Here is a 7,421-nt window from a genome sequence, read left to right as displayed (position 1 = left end):
CTTCATGGTTGAGGTTTGACTGACCATAGGTTGACCTTAGAAGTAGGTCATTTTGGATACATAAGTCGAATGTTTATTTTACATGAGTTTGGTCTGTTCTTCGACTAGTCCTAGGCCTTCTTCGACTAGTCCTAGAGTTGCTTCGACCGACTCTAAGAAATTCCTCGATCGTCGTGAGTTTGTTACAAATTTCGGATGAAATCTAGGCTTCGACTAGTCCAGAACTGTCGACCGATCGAAGGAGCGATGTCGATGCATCTTCGACATCGAAAAACTTTGACTCGAAATCCAGTGATGTTTGAGACCTACGACCATCGAAGGAAACCTACGACGATCGAAAGTGACCTACGACCGATCGAAGGAGACTTTCGACGATCGTAGAACGAGCTTATCCCGCCGGATCTTTCAAATATCTCTATTGCTTCGACTAATCGAAGAGCTCCCTAGACAGTCGAAGACGCGATCCGCTCACCTATAAATAGTGCACGAATCTCAGAAGAAATCATCGAATTAATTAATCCATTCAAGCCAATCTTCGTCGAACTTCTGAGAGATAATTCTGTGCTCCATCTAAGCTAAGTGTGCTTATTTAATATTCTCTTTCCTTAGCTTTATTTAATTGATTTTGTTTCTGTTATTCCAATCTAATTTGATAAGAGGAATTGTTATTCCCTTTCTTTGGAATCAAAATCAATTAAGGCAAGCCCTATTTGGTTTAATTTAAAATCTATTAGAATTAGAACCATTGTAATTGAGTACTGGACATTGAACTTGGACATTCAATCATCTACTCTGATTTGGTTCTACCGGGCTGCTACAACGAAGGAGATAATCAGGTATTTTACATTTAATTGTAAATTCCTTTTTATTTTGGCTTCTTTCAAGATTTGCCAGAAAAATCTTGTTGTATTGGTTATTTGAGGAGAGCCAGGAAAACTCAGAAGTGTGGTTTTTTTAATTGTGTAAGCCCACAGACAAAGACACAATTGTAAAGGTTTTGGGTGAACTTGGGAAAACCTATTTTGTTAGTGAACGCTAATATCCCCTATGTGAGGATATTAGGAGTGGAGTAGCATTCTGTGTGGCTGTTGTTTAACAGTTGGTGAACACACAGGCGAACCACTATAATCCCTTGTGTTGTGGTTGAATGATTTATACTTCTGATCTTTAATTATTCTTTTGTGGGATGTATGTATGGTGGTGAATGTTGTAATCATTTAATTCAAGCATTGTGAGAATGTTGTAATAGTTTAGAATTTATTTTCTGCTATTCCTTTATCAGCTTGATATTCTATTTCCTTTAAAAGTTGTTCCAGCAAGGTTGCCCTACCATTTTTATGGTGTATGGCTGTCCCTAGAACAATACATTTGTGATTACAATTTATTTTAATTCAGTTTGTATTTATTTCTGTATTCCTCTTTGGTTTGAGATTTGATACAAAGATCTTTCTAGAAATAAGGTTGTCCTACCATAAACTCTGGTTTTTGGTGTAAGGTTGTCCTTAGAACAACATTTGTATCAACCTCTCAAGATCTAAATTTTGAGGCTGTTTTACTTTCCTGCATTGTGATTTACTTTGGCTATCATATTCTTTTTAATTCCACTGTTATAAGTTTTATTTGGCATTGTCCTATTCACCCCCCCTCTAGGACATATAGCTAGGCCTTTTCATATGCGGCTCATGTAATGAGGTCCATTGTGATGTATATGAGGCCCATAGATGTGGCCCGATGTGTTGTATATGAAGCCCATGTGATGCGGCCCATGGTGATGTATATGAGGTCCATTGTGATGTATATGAGGCCTATGTGATGCGGCCCATTATGATATGTGAGGCCCATATGATGAGGCCTAGTGTGATGTATGCGAGGCCTATGTGATAGGCTTATTGTGATGTATGAGACCCTTGTGTATGACCCATTGTGATTATATAAGGCCCATTGTGATTGTATAAAGCCCATTATGATTGTATGAGGCCCATTAAGATTGTATATGGCCCATTGTGATTGTATGAGGCCCATTGAGATTGTATGTGGCCCATTGTGATTGTATGTGGCCCATTGTGATTTTATAAGGCCCATTGAAATTATATGTGGCCCATTATGATTGTACGAAGCCCTTTCCCCATTGTAAGTTAGATTCTATGGCAGGTCGTACTCTAGGTGCAATGGTGGTTAAATGTCTACATTGTAAACCTCCTTAGAGCCCATTATCAAGCCCATTTCTATCTTCTCTTATTGGGCTATCCCAAACTGTTAGGCCCCCATTGATGATGGTGCCTTACACCATGCCTTGTAGAATTACCCACACCTTGGAGCCCACCTTGTGTATATATTGGGCCCCATAGGGAAGTCCAGTTTATTGCGCGATAGAGAGGGTAAGGAAGCCCGCTTATTATACTTAGACTTGTCTCTGCCCTCGGTGGGGGATATTGTGATGCTCCGTCACTGTTGCACATGTGGGCAAACACTGATGTGGGCCGGGCCTAAGAGCCTCGATGAGCTACCAGTGATTGGCAAGCTACTGTGCACACAGTGAAGGCAGAACTTTGTCCCACATCGGAAGCATTGTCCAATGTTGTGGCTATAAGTTGGATTCCTTCCTTAACTGTCGTGGCGCATTTTAAATCAGTGAGCTTTGACAAAGCAGTCTATATCACCCCTTGTCGTAGAAATAATGATATGTAGTATCAGGTTTGGTGTATCCTCTGTTTAGAGCCTATCTTGATATTTGGACTAGATCCATCGTCCTTCTTTGGACCCCATCATTCGTATGCATGTTGTGAGGGATGATTGATTAAAGCATATACCATTGGGCTGAGATGTTTATGAGACTCTTTGTGAGATGGAGTTGCCCCCACATGATCACGTGATGTATGGCCTAAATACGGTTGACGGTATTTGTGGACTCGTCAGGATTTGCATATTGCATTGCATCCTCAGTATATGATATTTGGCTTACTATGTCTCCGCATTGCATAGCTGATCTACATTACTTCCTTAGTATATGATATTGGCTTACTATGATTCTACATCGCATAATCTACATAAGGCTGATGGTGTTTATGGACTTAACGACATTGCTCTCATATTACATACTTGGCACTTACCTTGCGCACACACTTTCACCACCCTCTAAGTTTTTTATAAGCTTATGAATGATAGATGCGTGCAGGTGGCGAGCATGCAGCTGTCTTCTGAAGCTTTGATTTTTGATATATGTATTTCCCTTTCAGCACTGTATTCAACTATTTATATTAGTGGATATGTGATGATGACGTTGCCTTTGTGATTTGGGTAAACTTGTGGTTATGCTTCTTATGAGATAAACGTACGTTGGAAAATCCTGCTTGTAGAATCCCAGGATTGGAAACTAGCGTATGGGTGCTGGGAGCCGAGAATGGGGTACTACGAAGGTTGTCGGCACCGGATTCAACGATTGAAAATTTTGTGAGCCCGGTTTCCGAGTTTGTGCCGTGACAAGGATGGCACTCGCCTTTTCTGTTAAAAATTCCTTCTTTTGTATGTTTTGTCGTCTTTTGGTAGTGTATAAATATTGTAGGAACTTGGCATAAGAGAGAATTTTCTTAATAACATCTAATAGAGGAATATTTACTTTCACTTGTTTAAGCACCTTTAAGATATCCAGAGTGTTGGCCAAAGGCTTAGGCGAAATCAACCATTGTGGGAACAGTGCAACCGGCTTGTATTATGTGTCCGGTTCTTTCTCTAGTGAGATGTCACTAATTCCATCATCCTTCTTAGACTCATCCAAGTCATTAGGTGTTGAGGGTCAAATATTACATATTAGACCCCAGTTATTACTTGAATTTACGTGCATGACAATGTTTAAATGATATATTTTAATCGTGTTTGTGTTGCAAGATGAATTTAGGAGCCTGGACTGAAAAAGGGTACTAAAAGCATAGATTTGCCGCTCCGAAGTCACCAAGGCAAGGGAGACCCCAAGGGACCGAGATCAAAGAATTTACACGCCAGAGGTCCGAGAAAATCAAGTGATTGAAGTCCAAGAGGCCTGAAAGTCATCCAGAATGTAAGATCACAGGGTTCCCACCATTCGTTTAGCTCAAAATTTTATATCTGGCCTGAGGACCATTAATTAGGTGTATACGTCGACATTTAGCCCCTGGATCCTTGTGGAAGTGGCCCAACGGATAGATTAGCCCCTAGAATATTGACCTGGGGCCCACCTGATATCTGAATATGCTTCAATTTTGGTCTCAACCCCTTAAATGGGGTGGTACAATGAATGGACAGAGTGGATTTTACATATACATCACGATAGACCCCACATGGCCAGTGTGTGTACACCATGTACACGGCACTGCCCGTGCACCAAATAACCAAAAATGGGTTAGCGTGCGTTGACCTGTCTTCTCTGCATGAAACATCCACCGTACGCGACTACCTGGCCGATTTCGCTCAGTGGGCCTCACCCTTCTCCCATATGGATAATCTGGACCATCCATATGCTTCAGAGGGGGGCACAACCCTTGCCATGGTGGCCTTTTGGCCCCATACACATGTACAAATGTGGATCACTAGAAAACACAGGATGGACGACAAATTGATTTAATATAATGGACCACACCAAAACTCGACCAAAACCACTCCTTTTCGACTGAAATTTCGCCATGAATCCAATGAACGGGGTAGATTTTTTCGAAAACATCACTGTGGGGTCCACCGAACACGTTAGCGCAGGAAATTTCGCACCATACACACGTCCGATTTTTACAGATGTTGCGGGGTGTTGTGGGCCACCGTTTGTGGTCGGTTGGATGATCTGAACCATCCAGAATCTTCAGAGGAGGGTCTTTACCCCAACCATGGAGGCAAAATCGATGCTTGGACCGTCTATCATCCGAAAATTTCGTCAAAACGCAACACGGCTTGCGCTTTCGCGGCTGCACACACTGTTGTGCGTAAAGCTTCCACAGGAACCGACGTAGCACCTCCTTGTGGCTATAAAAGAGAGAGGCAGGGACGTGAAATCATCAGATCTTTGGACGGGAGTAGCCGTGGAGGCACAATCTTGGATGTGTGGAGCGTGGCATCATCTAGAGTTCTTTCTTCTTCTTAGTTTTTCTTCTTTTCCTTTCATGCTTTCTTTTAAGAGATTTTTAGTTTGATTATGTCAGGCTAAACCTCTTAGCTAGGACTAAGAGGTGAAGCTTATAGTGAGATGGGATGTTTTCTACGTTTTGAGTCATGTTGATGAACTCTCTTTGAGTCTGGTTTGATTATAAGGAATGCCTTTAGTTTTTAATGGTTTGTTGTAAGTTAAATTACAATAGATCTGCGATAGCTTTGAGTATTTCTTTTTCATTATTATGATTATGAAATTAGGAAGCCTTATTGTTCACCTTCGCCCTTTGGACATGGTTGGATGATGGAATCCTTCCTAACATTCATATATCTCTCAGATTGGTTGTGGATTGGTTAAATTCTGTTGTTTGCTTTGTCTCCTGGGCATGGTTTTGTGATAGAATCAATTCTAATTCTCATCCTTCTCATCTCTTGAAAACTAGATCAAAGGAAGTTCAGATTCGATTTTTAGTGATATATCTTCCAACTGGATGAAGATGGGACTCTGAATCCAGTTGTGTTTATGAATCAAACATAGATCTCCCTGATCTCTACAAGTGGATCCTTGCACCCTTGTTTCCTACCTTTGAATTCTACAAGTTTTAGATTAATATTTCACCATTATTCCCTCATATTCTCCCTGATTTAGATTACATCTTCACCTAGTTCTAGTTCGAGTTACTTTCACATTACGTATAAGGTTCAGTCCCTGTGGATTCGATCTCGATCTTACTGAGATTGTTACTACATTATAACCCTATACTTGGGGTGTGAACAAGTTTTTGGTGCTGTTGCCAGGGATTGACAGTTACGTTTTTCTGAGATTAACTAGTTTTAGAAGTAGGTTAAGATTAGGGTTTTTCTAGATTTATTTATTTTTATTTGATTTCTAGAAACTAACTTAATTTTCCTGTTTTGTAGGACCCTGATATAGGCTTTCTAAATTGGCAATCTCTTTCTGATTTTTCTTCCTTTTTATTTCGAGATTAGGATTTGTTTTTAGAAAATTTCCTAATTTGTTTTATATTGTAGGACTTCTTTTATTTTTAGAAACTAACTTTCTAATTCTAGGGTAGAACTTTCCAGATTAACTTTTAGAAACTAGGTTAGTTATTTCCCTTTTTAGAAACTCTTTCTAATTTTAGAAACTAACTCATCTTTCCTTTATTTTATTTTTAGAAACTTTCTAACTTTAGAATTTCTATTTTTAGAAATTAATTTCTTTTGTTTTCTTTTGCAGGATCTTAACATAGGAACTTCTAATTTGGTAACTTCCTTCCAACTATTTTCTCTTTATTCTTAGATTTCTATTTCCTTTCTTTAGGTTAGGTTTAGAATCTGAATTAAGGGCTGCGAGTGTTTCATGCCCAAATGGGTCCGTGATAACACTCGACGTCTCTTGACTGAAGGAGGATTGGTTGAGGGGTTAACTATCCATCGCAGGTCTAGACACCGCTCGAGATCCCCAGAGTTAATTGAAGTGATGGCTGCAAACCAACCTCTTCTACCTCAACCTAGGGTGGAAGACATCCATGATGAGAATGAGGTGCATCAAGCACCCCCGCCTCATACTTTGCGAGATTATTTACAACAGGTGGGGGTGAGCACGCCCTCATGCATGGTTTTTTCAGAAAATATGAGACACATGAATATCAAGCCAAGGGTGATCCAACTCCTTCCAAAATTTCATGGGCTTGAATCTGAAAATCTGTATCTACACTTGAAAGATTTGATGAGATAGCCACTTTATATTTTCCAAACATATCTGAAGACACAGTCAGGCTGAAACTCTTTCCCTTTTCTTTGAAAGAGAAAGCTAAGACGTGGTTACATTCACTACGTCCTAGATCTATTGGCACATGGAATGATATGCAAAAGGAGTTCATAAAGAAATTTTTTTCATATCACAAAACGAACACCCTTAGAAAGTCAATCATGAACTTCACCCAAAAGGAGGATGAAACATTCTTCCAATGTTGGGAGTGGTTCAAGGATCTTGTCAGCTCATGCCCACAATACGGATTTGAAACATAGCGCATTACACACTTTTTCTATGATGGGCTGACATCTTCCATGCGCCAATTGGTTTAGACAATGTACAATAGGGAATTTATGAATAAAAATGTCAATGATGTGTGGGATTACTTGGGTAGACTTACTAAAAATGCATAATCATGGGACACATACCCAAAATCGAGCACCACTTCTAGGCCCACTCAATTAAAGAAAAGGGGCGGAATATACCTTTCAAAAGAAGGTGATGATATTAATGTTAAAGTGGCTAATCTCATAAGGAAATTTGAGGCCATGGA

The 7,421-nt window shown here is 39.9% G+C and overlaps 1 non-coding gene across 1 annotated transcript; it reads right to left on the bottom strand.

Annotated features, from left to right (window-relative positions):
• Positions 1 to 7,026: 7,026 nt before the first annotated feature.
• On the bottom strand, positions 7,027 to 7,133 carry LOC131234163 (small nucleolar RNA R71). Its single transcript, XR_009165571.1, has one exon. It is a non-coding gene; the product is annotated as a small nucleolar RNA R71 (small nucleolar RNA).
• Positions 7,134 to 7,421: the final 288 nt, after the last annotated feature.

Source organism: Magnolia sinica, chromosome 18, assembly GCF_029962835.1.
Source record: "Magnolia sinica isolate HGM2019 chromosome 18, MsV1, whole genome shotgun sequence".
NCBI classification, from domain to species: Eukaryota; Viridiplantae; Streptophyta; class Magnoliopsida; order Magnoliales; family Magnoliaceae; genus Magnolia; species Magnolia sinica.
Note: the sequence above shows the minus strand (reverse complement) of the source record. Positions and strands in the feature narration are given on the sequence as shown.